Source organism: Prunus persica, chromosome G6 (genome assembly GCF_000346465.2).
Source record: "Prunus persica cultivar Lovell chromosome G6, Prunus_persica_NCBIv2, whole genome shotgun sequence".
Classification (NCBI taxonomy): domain Eukaryota; kingdom Viridiplantae; phylum Streptophyta; class Magnoliopsida; order Rosales; family Rosaceae; genus Prunus; species Prunus persica.
Genome location: NC_034014.1, coordinates 17268967 through 17285053, shown reverse-complemented (window position 1 = coordinate 17285053; position 16087 = coordinate 17268967). Strand labels below are relative to the sequence as shown.

The 16087-nt window shown below is 39.9% G+C and overlaps 1 pseudogene; it reads right to left on the bottom strand.

Annotated features, from left to right (window-relative positions):
- Positions 2910–15610, bottom strand: LOC18772952 (annotated as a pseudogene).

Sequence of the window (16087 nt, the reverse complement as noted above, 5' to 3'; positions counted from 1 at the left end):
GTTCACTTGGTCTGTCTCCTTGCTTAGAGCATCCTCAGAATCTCCTCCAATTCTCAAGTCTTGAAGTCGGTCATTAACGAACTTCTCGACGTCATCTACTTGCAGGGCATGTAGTTCACCTCGGTGTCTCCCATGATGCAGGCACCGCTGATCAACTTCTTCCTTGATTTCTGGGAGTCGATCTCCTCGGTTGTCCTGCCAGTACGGCATATTAGTGAACTGCGCTTGCGAGGGATTCTCCATGGCTTGCCGACATGAGTCGACTCATTTGGAGCGGGTCAGGGCTTGCAAATGCTTATGACATGCCTGCATGTTGAACAACACATTCTTGTGCTTCTCCTTGCCTGCTCAGTTTTGCTCTACTTACTTAGGACCTCTCGAACTGCCTGCCGATGCGTTCATCCATCCCTTTCTCTTCAAGTCCAAGGTTTTGAACCAAATCAATCTTGTTGAGGAGCTATCCAACCAAGTTGTTTTGGTTGTCTACTCTTTGAGTCAACTGTTAACTCTAAGACTGAGGTCTACTTGACTATATGGATCAGGAGGAGAGAATTGTGTAGAGCCCAATTGCACACAGGCTAGGGTTTCGTTAATGGTGTACACGGGAGCGTATGTCGAGCATGGCGACAAATAAGGGAAAGGTTGTAATTGTTCCACAATGGATCCAAAATTGATGATGGCACCAAGATGGTCGTGACTAGCAACGTTGGGATGATCAATGACGGCACCATCATGGTGATGAACATCAAATCTAGCTATGTAGCCGTGTGACGGGCGGTTGTTGGGGCAAACGGCTAGTCCTTGCAGTTGCAAAGTCATTCTTGTCGCGGGGCCACGAAGAGGCTTAGCGACGCACGTTGGAAAAGTGCTCCCAGCCGCGGGACCGAGAAAAGGAACAATTGTGGTGGCAGCAGCGGTGCAGAGAGGCTGAACTATGGCTTCGGCAGTGGAAAGTGGTGGCTACCTTCAACCCGCGATGTCATGGCTGCCCGGGTTCGTCTTAGATTGGGTTGTCGCGGCTGCCCTGCCTCTAGTTCGTGTGCTTCCAATTATGGTTGTTTATAGGGCTTCTGTTGAATGATGAATATGAGGAAATAGATTCCTTTGATTCAAGAACACTCGTTGAGTATAACTTGTGCTCTCTATGAATGCACCAAATATTCACGTGTAGATTCTTCGCCCTTTGAGCTTCTTTCTTTTTCTTCCTCCTTGGTTCATGTAAAACAAATCTAGGTTCACGAACCACACTAAGGGATTGTTGGCCAAAAGCCCTCTGATGCCTAAGTTAGTTTGATTGGACCTTGAGAAAGATACAACAATAGTAAAAGTGGACAGAGTTTTCTTTCACAGGGAAAGTAAGGTGGCTAGAGTCGTGTGTGGTAGCCGGAGCTGTATGGGAGAGAGGAGAGAGAGAGAGAGAGAGTGGTGGCAAGAGAGAGAGTTGCTAGGGTTTTTTAGAATTACCTTGAATGCCTTGTGTAGCCATATATTTATAGTGCTCTTCCCATCTAGGGTTTTTCAAAGAATAATTACTATAAGGAAGGAATTATTCTTTCCCTTAAATGGAGAGATTGAGTCAATTAGGGATTTTATTACGAATCAAATTCCTAATTGATGATGATATCTCTATTTTTGGTCAAATAATTATCCAATTAGATGGAGATAATTATTGACCTAAGCGATATTCTCTTTGTCTACGTGGCACCTCATGATTGGTTGTCGGAATATTTGTTCCCACAAATTAATATGTATTTGATATTATCCCATATGTATACATACTAGATTGTTATCGGGCCGAAACGTATAAATCAGACACAAAGAATTGCCAAATTCGGAACCGCCACCTAACTAATTTTGTCAGTTTACCTAAAGTCTTTTGAACTGATCGAGTCGTTGAAACAGTTCGGTGACAAATGACAGAGAGAGAGCAGGGACAAGGGGATCACCGTCGAACAACACCCAATAGGCACTGCATGCTTAATCGAACCATCATTGTTGGTGAAAACAGAAAGCTTAAGTTAAGGGATATGGCCAATCGCATTGAATTTCAATCATCCAAACCGTCTATCCTTTTAGATATTCCTTCAAAGATCAGTTCTGCAAAAATATCACTTTAATCTTAATCCATTTGTTGGTCACAATTAGATGCCTTAGTCATGTTCAATTTGTCTAATTTTTTTGGAAGGATGATTTATAAATGAAGACTAGTAAAATAGACATTTGGATCGCTAAAATACAATTCGTAGTAACCTCATAGAGTGTCCCTCAAATGAAATATTTCGTGGATCTCTCAATATAAGGGGGGAGGAGGGCCTGGAAAGCTTATGAATATAGTTATTGTTAATAAATATCATAATAGCAGTTGTTACCACAATGGTGATGTGTTCTTCTTTTAAGTTTGTGTAGGAGTTTGAGGAATCCCCTTTGCGCTAATTTTTGAAATATTTTCACCTTTTATTACTGTCGTTTCTATTTGGTTCGATCGATGATTTAATGCATCACAAATTGTGAATTATAGCTGATTGGCTTATTCAGTTCAATTGCTTAGGGATATTAATAATTTGGTCAATTTCTCAGTTTGGCGGTTTAAATTCCCAGGCCTAATACACACACATGAAAATACAAGTACACATATAAGAGGAAGTCTATACAATACTTATGAAGTTTCTTGAAACATCAACCATTTCATCTCCACATAATTGGAAACTCTTTGATTCCTCGTTAAAACTTTGTCTCAACAACTCACAATGCACTTCCGATTCAAGATGGATTAATGATAGAAGAAAACCTTTTTTTTTATTAAATATATATATATATATATATATATACAAGCGATATTGGGGAGGGGCAATCGAACTTAGGACCTCAAAATGAAAGGGTAAATGCTCTTAACTACTTGAGCTTCAATCTCTCAGCAATAAAGTACTTTTTTTTATACAAGCAATATTGGGCTAGAGGCCTCTAGAACCTAGATGCAAGGTTAAATACTCTTAAACACATGAACTACAAGCCCCTTGCAAATAAAATATTATTTTGAGTTTAAAAAAGATGCAAACACATGAGCTACAAGTCCCTTCATATTACAATTAATTTGTTAAATTTAAACATTTTATTATAAAATTTGCAATAAAAGACTAGTCTGAATGACTAACAAACTCAACCACCTATGCATGGTGATACCACAATAGGATTCCTAACTGTATGTTCTCCATTTTCTTCAACCCAAACAATTTTCCTTGATGAAACTCTCTTATACTCTCCCCCTGTATATTGTGAAGTGACATTGTACGATATCTTCTCATTTTTCCTTTCAAACACTAAAATCTCTGGTCTTACTACAACTACTATATTTTTTGGTGTTTTAACCACTACCTTGTACCTTGTAGAATCTTTTCCTGCATTTGTAACAATCCTTTCAAAATTCCTAACTTTTGGCTTACTATTCCCATATAATAGAATAAACGATGGGTAGTTAAGATTCTTGGATGGATTGGCACAACTATAATTATTTGACCTAGTAATTTCTGATATCTGCTTTGAATTGAGATACGAGCACAATAGATTCACATAATCGTGCGAAGTTGCATCATAAATCAAACCAGGATCAAGTGCTTTATTTGGATTGATGAGACCTAATCCCATGGCTAAAGGGTTAGCTTTTCTGTAGCTTTTACCATCAAGAATTCGATTATAACTATTATCAAATAGGTTTGCAGTGGTTACAATAGCAGATCTTAGAGCAGCAGGGCTCCAATTTGGATGTGTAGCTTTTAGAAGAGCAGTCACACCAGCAACATGGACAGTAGCAGGAGATGTTCCGGAAAGTATATAGTAGTCGCTATACAAGGACATATTGGACCTTATTCCAGCTACTGATATATTTGGATTCCAGACTCCCAATATTAAGGACCCTGGTGCCATTATGTCTGGCTTCACAATACTTGCAAAACCATATGAAGTGCCTCTTGAAGAGGACTTCATAACCATAGGTGCACGTTTCGATGTGGAAATGGTATTGTGAAATGTCAATGTCGCTTGAGGAGTATTAAAGCTTTGAGAGATTCACTATTATACCAAATATAGGAGCCCAAATTATAAAAAAAAACCGTATATGAAATAGACTTTAGAAACATATCCAAAGCCCATTTAAAACATAACAAAAAGGCTTTTAACTTCTTTTAAATTACAAAACTACCATTGATTTCTCAAAACAAACCCAACCCAAAAACCTCATAAAAAAGCTCAAAACACTCAATAGGGCATCAAAGTAATTTAATAATCAAAATTAAATTTAATAGGGCTAGTTGTCATTTTTGGGTTTTTTTTGGGTTTGTTTATAGAAATTAAATAGTGTAGGGTTTATTTATAGTTTTAGTGCTAAGAATGGGTATATGACTAAATATCTTTAAAGCTTTTTATATGCTGCATTAGCAAATTTCCATTTGTTTCATCACGGACAACACAAGGACCTTAAATGTATTCAAGCCGGATATTCGATAGCAATATATCTTCTGCAACACTTGAGTTGGTCACATTAGATATTTCATTCATGGATTTTTCCAGCATCACAAACAATTATGCCATAAGCAGCTTCAGATAACAATTTAGGTGAATCACAATTCATCAGAGGATACTTGTAGATTAAAAGCACGTTTTGCAATGAGTCATTTCTAGGATATGTTGACCAATCAGTAAGGGTTAGCCCATTTTCAAGTAACAAGAATCCTGTAAACCATCAACCAATAGACCATGCAATAACAGTTATGACCCATGGATAACCATTTAATATGGTGGCATGCTTTGGACCTTTATTTCTAGCAGAAGAAGAAACTATTATACCTTTCTCCATGGCAGAAAATGAACCTGTTGCTAAGGGCTATCAAAATATGTATCTTCCTCAGTGCTTAATGTTGACGTGAGTCAACGTTCCTATTAGAAATGGAATTTATATCTTATTATAATTATCTAACATGAGTAGACTTAGGAAATTTTGTACATATTTCCTATTTTTAACCACTCTGTATGTGGTATATATATTCATCCTTGAGAGAAGAATAAATTTATCAGTTTAAATCTTAATTATTTTGAGTTGGTATCAGAGCGGGTTCCAATCTGTCTCTACAACATCAAAACACTAATCCTAAAAATACCTATTTCCCCTGCACCTAGTCTATACACCTAAGCCTGTGTCGTCTTATATCTCTTACTTTCGTCGTCGTCGCCATCTAATCTTTTGCTGCCTCCCCCATCTATCACCATGTCAAATGTCACTGAATCTTCTTCTTATACTCCTATTGTGACGGTTCATACCAAATCATCCACCAACCTACCTATGGGATTCAAATTGAATGGATCCAACTATGAGGTATGGGCTTCGATGATCGAACTCCATGCTACTACACAAGGCAAATTGGGTTACTTGACTGGCGACACTGATGCCCTTGATTCCCAAGAACCGAAATTTGGAAGTGGAAAATTGTTGATGCTGTTGTGAAAAGTTGGATGCTGCGAACTATGGAACCTAGTTTGTTGAATATGTTTCATACTCTACCTACTGCTAAGGAAATTTGGGATGTTGTTAATCATATGTTTTATGATGGCTCTGACATATCCCAGTTCTATGAACTGCGGTGCCAGGCTACCCGTCTCAAGCAAGAAGGTCGTCCTGTCTCCACCTATTTTGCAGAACTTAAGGCAATCTGGCTTGAATTAGACAAGAGACGTCCTTTTCAGATGAAGTGTGCTGATGATATGAAGACTTTTCAGGCTGCTGTTATGGCAGATCGTGTGTATCATTTTTTGGCTTCCCTTGAAGATACTTATGACAAGGTTCGCAGTGATATTCTACGGAGTGATAAAGTTCTAAGTATCGAAAATGTATTTTTTATGGTTCGTCAAGAGGCCCAACAACAGATTACTATGCTTGGATCCAGCACCAAGATTGGTGAACCTGCTGCTGTGTTTGCTTCCAAAAACACTGCTTTGGTTTCTTGGCCCACAGGGCCGGGCTCTTCTGCTGTTCCGCCTCATCGCCTAACTTCGGCAGAAAAAGACAAACTGAAGTGTGATCACTGTGGTGAAAAGAGACATACTATCGACACATGCTAGGCATTGTATGGGGTACCAGATTGGGAGAAGGAGTGGAGGCATTCAAAAAGGGAACAATTGGATAGCAAAGCTCATGTGTGTGTTGCCCCTACTTCTGTGGCTGACATCACCACTGGGCACGGCCACCTTACTGCTACTCCTCCTTCGACTTTGACCGCGGCCTCAAGCACTCCAATACCTCCGCCTCCAGGTAACTTTGGCAACGCTTTCCATGCCGATGATACCTGCGATACAAGTTGGATTTTTTATTCAGGAGCTACTGACCATGTGATGTATAATTCTACTTTATTCTCTACTACTCTTCCGCCTCATCGTGATCATGTTCTAACTACTAATAATGTTGCTGCTCCTGTCACGGGGGCTGGTTCTATACTCTTGACACTTGCTTTACCATTGGCTAAAGTGTTACTAGTTTCATTTTTGTCTAGTAATTTATTATCTGCACCGCAAGTTACTGAGCAGTTAAACTGTGTTGTACTAATGTATCCGTCTTTTGTCTTAATACAGGATATCCAGACTCGGGAGATCTTTGGTCATGGTACTAAAAAGGGGGGGCTTCATTATATGGATGATGTAGCAACTAGTCGGGTTCTTCGTGCTGATAACGCCGAAACTTCTCAGATTTGGCGGATTTGTTTGCTACATTGCTGATTTGGTCATGCCTCCTTTGGATATTTGCGGTATTTATTTCCTGCATTATTTAGTGGTGTCAACGAGTCTGCTTTCCAATGTCAGACTTGTATTTTAGATAAGAGTCACCGGGTATCCTACCCTCTAAGTTGTAATAAATGGCTTGCCATTTGATTTAGTTCATTCTGATGTTTGGGGCCCTTCCCTTGTTTCTACAGCCTTGGGAGTTCATTGGTTTGTGTTATTTGTGGATGATTGCACTTGTATGATGTGGTTATATGGGATGAAAAATAAAAGTGATGTGGGCAAAATTTTTCAATGTTTCTATCAAATGATTCAGACTCAATTTATGCTCCTTATCAAGGTTTTTCGATCTAATAATGGTGGATAATTTGTTAATTTGGCGTTATCCCATATTTTTACATTAAAGGTGTACTCCAAGAGACTACTTGCCCTCAAACACCACAACAGAATGGGGTTGCTGAACGTAAAAATGGGTAGATCCTTGCTGCTACCCATGCTCTGTTGCTTGGTGCGTCAGTTCCAAAGCAGTTCTGGATGGATGTTGTTACCTGTGCAGTCTATCTCTTGAATCGTCTCCCTTCACGAATTTTGGATTTCCAAACTCCTATGCTGGTACTAAACCATCATATCTATGCCTCTTCTATGCTGACTCTGTCTCCAAAAGTGTTTGTGTCGTCTACGTTCACCTCCATCAGAATCAGAGGAGTAAACTGGACCCATGTGCTCTCTGCTGTGTCTTTCTAGATTTCTCTCCTCATCAGAAAGGCTACCGATGTCTGCTATGTCTCTATGGATATTCCTGAGGTAAGTACTTCTATTCATACTTCTAATAATTCTTATGTTTTACCACGAAATCGTGGGGTTCCACTTGATCGTTACTCACCAGAAGACAAAGCGAGATATGCTATTGCCCATTATGTATCTGATCACAGGTTATGTCCTTAGTGAAAAGCATTTGTGACCAAAATGGATAGTATTAAAATTCCAACCCGTGTTGAGGAGGCATTTAATGATCCAAAGTGGGCTGAAGCCATGAATACTGGAATGAAGGTGTTGTAGAAAAATAATACATTGGACATTGTTGATCTACTAAAGGGAATGAAACCTTAGGATGCAAATGGGTGTTTACAGTTAAATATAATGCAAATGGTACTGTGGAGAGGTACAAGGCAAGATTAGTAGCTAAAGGGTTCACTCAGACATATGAAGTTGATTATCATGATACTTTTGCACTTGTGGCTAAGATGAATACTGTCAGAGTTTTGTTGTCCTTAACAATAAACTTGGATTGGACCCTGAGGCAATTTGATGTAAAAAATGCATTCTTACATGATGAACTAGAAGAAGAAGTGTACATGAGTCTTCCACCAGGGTATAGAGTTACCAGTGAAACGAGGAACGTGTGCAAATTAAAAAAGGAGTTGTACGGGTTAAAGCAGTCTCCTCGGGCATAGTTTGGCATATTTACTACAACTATGAAGAAGTTTGGTTACCAACAGGCCAATACTAATCATACTCTATTCATTAAACATAGGGTTGGTATGGTGACTTTGTTGATTATTTATGTTGATGATATGATTGTGACTAGTGATGCTACTGTAGAAATCGAGGAACTGCAGAAGATTTTAGCATCTGAATTTGAGATGAAAGATTTGGGCAGTCTGAAATATTTTCTAGGAGTGGAAGTCACTCGATCTAAACATGGCTTATTTCTTTCACAAAGGAAGTATGTCATGGACTTGCTAGCAAATACTGGAATGCTTGACTGTAAACCAACTGATACACCTATTGTTGAGAATCATAAACTTGGTGTTTATGGGGATAAGGTCCCAACTAACAAAGAAAGATACCAAAGGTTGGTTGGGAGATTTATTTATTTATCATTGACACGCCCTGATATTGCCTATGTTGTAAGCGTTGCTAGCCAATTTATGCATTCACCTAGTGAGGATCATATGGCTGCTGTGATGCGTATTCTGAGTTACTTAAAGTCTGCTCCTGGGAGAGGTTTATTATTTAAGAAAAATGGCCACTAGGATCTAGAAAGTTACACTGACGCATATTATGCAGGGAATATTACAGATAGACGTTTTACATCATGTTACTTCACCTTTGTTGGTGGTAACCTAGTTACGTGCCGTAGCAAGAAGCAAAACGTTGTGTCTCGGTCCTCTGCAGAGTCTGAGTACAGAGGGATTGCCCAAAGGGTGTAGTTAAGGTGGTTACTTGCTGAAATTGTGTTTAGACCGAATGCTGCTACAAAACTCCATTGTGATAATCAATCTGCATTTGAAATTGCTAACAATCCAGTGCAACATGATCGAACTAAGCATGTAAAAGTTGATCGGCATTTCATTAAGGAGAAGCTGGAGCATAAGTTAATTTCTATACCTTTTGTGCCTTCTTCAGAGCACTTGCATATATGTTGACCCATGACATGTCAAGGAGCCGATTTGAAGACTCACTTGACAAGTTGGGTATTACCGATATCTATGCACCAACTTGAGAGGGAGTGTTGGCATGAGTCAACGTTCCTATTAGGAATAGAATTTATATTTTATTGTAATTATCTAATTTGAGTAGATTTAGGAGCTTTTGTACATATTTCCTATTGTAACCACTCTGCATGTGGTATATATATTCCTCCTTGAGAGAAGAATAAACATATTAGTTAAACCCTAATTATTTTGAGTCTTAAAGCAAGGCAAATCACATCGACGCCATCTACAATTGCACTATCTATACCTGCCAAACATCTGAGGTATGGGATCCTTCATCCCATATGACTTTGTACACCGCTAGCCTTGCGCTTGTAGCAATGCCTTTGGTTATTCCTTCAGCATAACCAAAATAAGAAACTCCATTTACAAAATTACCTGCTGCTATAGATGAAACATACGTTCCATGTCCGATTGTATCTTGAGCGGAGTTCATGCTAATTGTAATGCTTTTGTTGTCATGTATGAGAGCATCATTGAAGTACTTTGCTCCAATGAGCTTAAAATTACACATGGAGGAATTAAATTCCTGCCCTTCATCACAATATCCATTCCATTTGCTTGGAATATAATTAGGCATGCCATCATCCTTGAAACTTGTACTTTCATGCCATATACCAAAATCTACAACCCCAATGATAACATCTTTGCCATAATCTGAGATAGGCCATAAACCTTTATCAAAACTAAGATTGAGGAATAGAGGAGTATAGGATGTATCAAGTATGACAAGCTTATCTCTATAAGCTGAGATGAATCCCCAAGACTTTTTTAAAATTGAAGGAGTTTTTGGTCCTTCTTCTTTTTGGTGCGGGGCATGCCACCACCAAGCCACGAATTTGGACTTGAATGGAATGTGAGTAGATGGATTTGTTGCGTCCGAGATTTGACTTTAATCAAACGATTGTTCAGCCAAGCAAGGAACCTCTTCACGGCATAGGTTCTTTCACTACCTCGGGGTCAAGGCTTTATGTGAGCAACCAAATGATGTGGAGTGGGTGGAGATGAAGATTGAAAGTGGAATGTAATGAAACGAAGAATACGTGCATAAAGTAAAAGGTGCTTGAATTTAAATATAATTGAAAGACAAGTGCGGAAAGTAAAGTGCATAAAATAAATAAATTAAAGACGAGTGCGTAATTTAAAGTGCGTAAAATAAATAATGTAAAGACAAGTGCGTAATGTAAATTGCGTAAATTAAAGAATATAAATAGGAGTGCAGAATGTAAATTGCATAAATTAATTAATTGAAATGCGAGTGCGTAAAGTAAAGGGTGGAAAGTAAACTCAATTACGAAGAACAGTAAAGATAACATGAATTGAAATTATTGTAATTAAAATAGAATCGAAAAACAAGAACAAGAATGTAAGGGCATAATTGAAATCTACGGAAACTAGAGCGAAAAAAATAAGAACTAGGCTATGGCTACATTATGCTACTCCTAGGATAGAAATTGAAGAGAATGTAAAATGACAAATTGTGTTGTGTCAGGGGTCCTTTTTCTCTTCCATAAGCTTGGTTTTAGAAGGGCTTCGATGTGTCTCAATTGCTCCAGAATATCTTCAATCCCTTGTCTCATGCGTATGATTTAATGTGAATAATAATATTTGATTTGATTTTCCTTCCATCCTGAGCTCTCCCACAATAACTTCAGTTGACCATCAAGCTGGCATAATTCCTTCCATATTTGAATTGTAACCTATGAGAAAATCCTCCTACGGATTATCTCTCTCCTTATTTAAGCATTGACTGATTTTATGTATTCGGCAGCTTTTAGTCTTCCAATTGTATCTACATTTTCGGCCGCATATAGGCTTTCGACCACTTTTATGCTCTCGGCCATATTGATGTGTTCAGGCAGATTGATGTATTCCACCACATGTAGATATTCTGCTACATTTATGATTTTGGGCTTCTATCCGACCTTATTGATTAGGCCCACCGAAATATAGCTTGGGCTCACTATTAGTTTAACTGTTGAATCTCGGGCCTGACCTGGTCAAATTTCAACCAGGCCCAAAACCTCCATAGTTCTTATTACACTTTGTTATGAATTTCACTTGGATAACCTTTTTTATATATAAAGCATTGACAAAAGTACTATCTGATAAATGATTAAATGAAAGTTTTATATTCAATGTTTATAATAATGAGATTTTGGCTTTTCAGTAGAATCTACACTAAACAAAGATAATACGTACATGACATAAAAAGTTTCAACTTCGCTTTTCGGTTTTAGCAGGAGGGCTCAAACAAACGTGATGCTTAATTTAAGATGAAAGCCATGTTGACATTAAATTTGTTGAAATATTAATTTTTTTTTTTATAAGAGAAACCAATTAATGCGGGGGTTTGTGTTAAAATCGATGTATTCTCACCCAATGTCAGGTAGAGAACTTCCTCCAGTGCTCATGTGCGAGGGCAAAAAGAAGTCTAAGCTTGGAACAAGCCCTCTAGTAATGAAAGGAAGTCCGGGTAAAAATGGGCCCCATTTCCCCAAGGCAGCCCAAAGGCAATAATTGCCTGAGCTGCTGCATGGGTTTGCTGATCTCATGCTAACATCAACGACCAATTTAAATACTAAAAAAAAAAAACAAAAGCTAAAAATTTCAAAAAATTTTTCTATAAATACCTAGCCATGTTCTTCACTTCCCACACCAAAACTCCATACAAATTCCTCTCCTCATATCTCATGTGAATAATGCTTGCTTTTACTTGCCATGGCAATGGGTGGAAAAGCAAAATAAAAAAGGGTAGGGCAGTCACTATTTATTTGAATAGTGTCTACTCTTCCTTATCCTTACCATCTACCATGGCACCATGGATGGAAGTGCTCTTATATGAAGGAACTGAGACACAACTAGTGTAGGGGCTTTATCGTTCCGGCAGCTAGTAATGCGCCTGGGCTGCTGTAAAGAGCCAAATGTATGAAATTGCCCCAGAGTCTGAGTTCAAGTATCAGACCACAAGAGTTCTTCGAAAGGGTAGCTGAACCTTAGGAAACACATTGGTCTCCTTCAATAATGAAACCAAGAATGGCTTACAGATAAATTATTAGCTTGGCGTGAAAAGCTTATGGCATGGAAGCAAAGCAGTCATGAGTTTAGCATTAAAGAGAGAGAGGGCTATGAGTTCCTATGAGAAACAGGGGTTCAAAGTAGAGGAGAAAGAATTCTAAGAGGGTTCATTGAAGAGAGGGATGTGGGGGAAGAGCGATAGGTGTGTTGAGGTCCAGCAGCCTGACGAAAGCTCTGTCAAGCTCTGGAATGACTTCCCAGAAGAGAAAATGGGAGGAGATAGAGGAATAGGGCTCGAAATTGCAGGGTTTCAAGGATGAGAGATGATGCTTGCTCTCAGGATGTGGTTGTGTTTAATGGGTAGGAGGTATCTCCTTTTATAGCCGCTGGAAGCTACCCCTTCCCAAGAAACCCTAATGGGTTCTCTCCAATTTTACCATGTCTCCTCTTTCATTTCTCTTCTCTCCCTTCGATCCATCCTTGTTTTGTGAAATCCTCCTCTACCCAAAACACAGAGACCAGATTTTGGGGGTTCATAAGTCTTCCTGCAGCCGCTCCAGTGATAATCTCCTATCTTTGGTTATCACCTCTCCTTCTTTCTTCCCCTATTTCATGGCAAGATCTAGTCAAGGAAGGAGATAGGTAACAGCATTGGTTTGAATGATGCCTTTTCCCCTATGCGCGCTAATATCCTCTGGTTTTTTGTTTCCAGCTAAGCGCTGGAGACTGCAGATATTTTCCTTGGTTGCTTGGGCCTTTCTAAGGTGATGGGTCATTAAGGGAATGGGCTAATTTTCTAAAGTGATAGGCTATTTTATTAAGGCAATATGCTAATTTTCCTAGAGTATTGGGCTCCCTTTTTTCTCTCCTTAATGCTTACCCACATATTTGGGCTTAAGAAATTGGCTTGAGTTTTGGGGCTCCCAAGCAGCCCAGAACTTCCATTTCTCGGCTCATCAATGGGCCTCATAAAAGCTCGTTACTATCCATATAACAACCCACTCAGCAAGCCCTGGGCATTTGCGTGGCTTAAGCCCACTTAAGCTTGTAGCGTGGCTATGTGCAAAATAAGGGTTTTTCTGCTTGGCATTGCATGTCAATTGGCGTACTTGAATTTTATCGTTTTGAAGAGGGATATGAAGCTTGACGGGATAATTAGCTTGGGCTTGTAGAGCCAGTGCTTATTTCAACTCTTAGCGTGATATATTGCATATTTATTTGGCATGGCACGTGAATCATGACTTGTGCAAGCTTGAATGACGAACTTTTGCATGCTCCAAATCAAGTCTTTTCTTAATAAGGCATTGAGCTGGGCCAGGAATTCATTTGGCGCGAACTGTGGATTGTTTTATTTAATTTTTTTTAATCATGCGTTGGCCTTCTTTGTGTTGGTGAAAAGGCTGAACTTTGCACGATGTTCTTTTCCTATGCAGGTGTATACGTCTCTGGCACAGGTAGGGGAAGGTGCCGGAAACGATGCGTCGCATTCCTTGCTGCTAAAAGCTTCGAGCGCACCGGGGTTTCGTAACTTGGGCATTCAAACTCCCATCTTGTTCTCTCTGTAAGTAGCTTTGCTCGTTTGCTGGAATCTCATGTCCTTTTTAACTCTATAGGAATAGATATAGACTGTTATCTTGGCCTAGGCTTGTTTTTCTTGTGAACACATGCTTGATTAAATCTGGACTTTTCACCCATGTTGTGGAAATAGAAATTAATATAATGCATGCTCTGCAATGCTTGAATCTTTTTGCATTTGAGGGAGAATTTGCTTGTCATGGGAATTGCTTGAGAATTTGGCTTGCCAGAGGCTTGAGTGATAAATTGCATGCTGCTTGGACATTTGCTTAACTGATTCCTTTTATGTGAGCTTAACTTGCCGTGCTTGGCGCATATTTCGCGTGTGCTATGTTCTTGACCCCCTCTTCTTTTAGGTTGGGAGTGCTTCACAAGGTGTAGAGGATACACTTCCTACTCCTCTTCAAATGTCCGATGCATGTACTGGCACTACTCCGCATCTTCCAGCAGTGCCAGTCTTTGGCGAGATTACTGATGGTCATTGTGAGATTGGTGACGCTTCCACCAAGAGTGCTCCCGTGGTGTATTTATCATAGAAAAGCTTGTCTTGGCAGGATTGGGAAAATTCCTTCATTGCATTCAAGGCCTTCTTTGACGGCAGCATCAAGATTCTCCTGTCCATCAATGAGCTTTTTCCGCTTTGTCACAGGTTCGATGGCTATGCAACATTCCAAGGTGCCTTTGTGCATTCGAAGACAGTCGCGGTCCTGAAAAAATATATGGATAGGTACGGGGGTTTCATGGAGATCACAGGTATAACTTCATTTTTCTCGGGGAGCACTGCCTTCCGGGCTCTTGGCTTGGTGCTTCATGGGACAAACACTATGCAGCTCCTAGATATCACTTATCATAGGCCGCTTTGTTGGCGGAACGCGATCTGTGAGGGCATAGAAATTTCTGGCATGCACCAAGAATCTTAATAAATTTCCGGCGGACACCCCAAAAACACACTTTTTTGGGTTCATCTTCAATTATTGCCGCCACATTCTCTCAAAGGCCGACCGAAGGTCATCCAAGTGACCTAATCTAGACTCCGACTTTATAACCACATTGTCGATGTAAACTTCTAAATTTCAACTGATCATGTCATGGAAAATGACGTTCATTGCCCGTTGATATGTGGCCCTGATGTTCTTTAGGCCAAAAGGCATCACCACATATTCGAAGGTCTCAATGGAGCCGGGGCATCTGAAAGCTGTCTTGTGGACATCCTCCTCGGCTATGAAAATTTAGTTATAGCCAGAGTGCCCATCCACGAAGGACAAAATTTCATGCTTGGCTGCCGTATCTACTAAGAGGTCGGCCATGGGAATGAGATATTCATCTTTAGGAGTTGCAAGATTAAGATTGCGAATATCAACACATATTCTTATTGCTCCCTTTTTTTTCTTTACAGGTACAATATTTGAAAGCTATTATACATATCTAGCAGGCCTAATAAATTTGGCTTTCATAAGCCTTACAATTTCTTCCTTAACCTGTAACTCTACTTCCGCCGACATTCGGCGGGGCAGCTGCTTAAAGGGCTTGAAATCTTCCACCGTTGGTAGGCGATGCTCGATTAAGTCCCGACTCAATCCGAGTATCTCGGTGTAATCCCAAGCGAAGCAATCCTTGAACTCTCTCAAAAGCTCTTCCATCTTGGCCCGAAGTTCTAGTTCCATTAGACCACTCATGTAGATTGGTCGATGGTTGTCTTCCGTCCCCAAGTTGATTTCTAACAAAGGTTCTTGGACTTCCGCCTTCGAATCATCCATCTCGTTGGCGCCAACTCTACCTCCTCAAGCTCGAGTGCATCATCTTCCAGACCTTCACGAAGAAATTGCACCAAGTTGGCGGTGGACCCATGCCCGGCCGCTCTTTCTGCCCAAAAACCTTATAGCCGTCTCAAAGTGTCTTCCACCGCGACCTTCTTCTCTTCTTCTATGTTTGTATCACTCATTGAAGGAGAAAAAATTAGCTATAGTGGGGCCCTCCCCATCTGCTTAGGCATCATGCGCCCCTAAGTCTATCAACTTTTGAGCCGAGACTCCCTAGGTCGGCCGTTCCTATCAGACACCGTAAAATAAAGATGACCAATGTCATCCTCATAAAACTTTGCCTCAACCGCCTGAACAGTCTCTACACTTCCATCCTCGTGCCAAAATTGTAAAAATTGATGAGGTGAAGAAGGCACACACATGCTTCCATGGATCCAATCTCGGCCCAATAAAGCATTGAAATGGGTCGTTGTC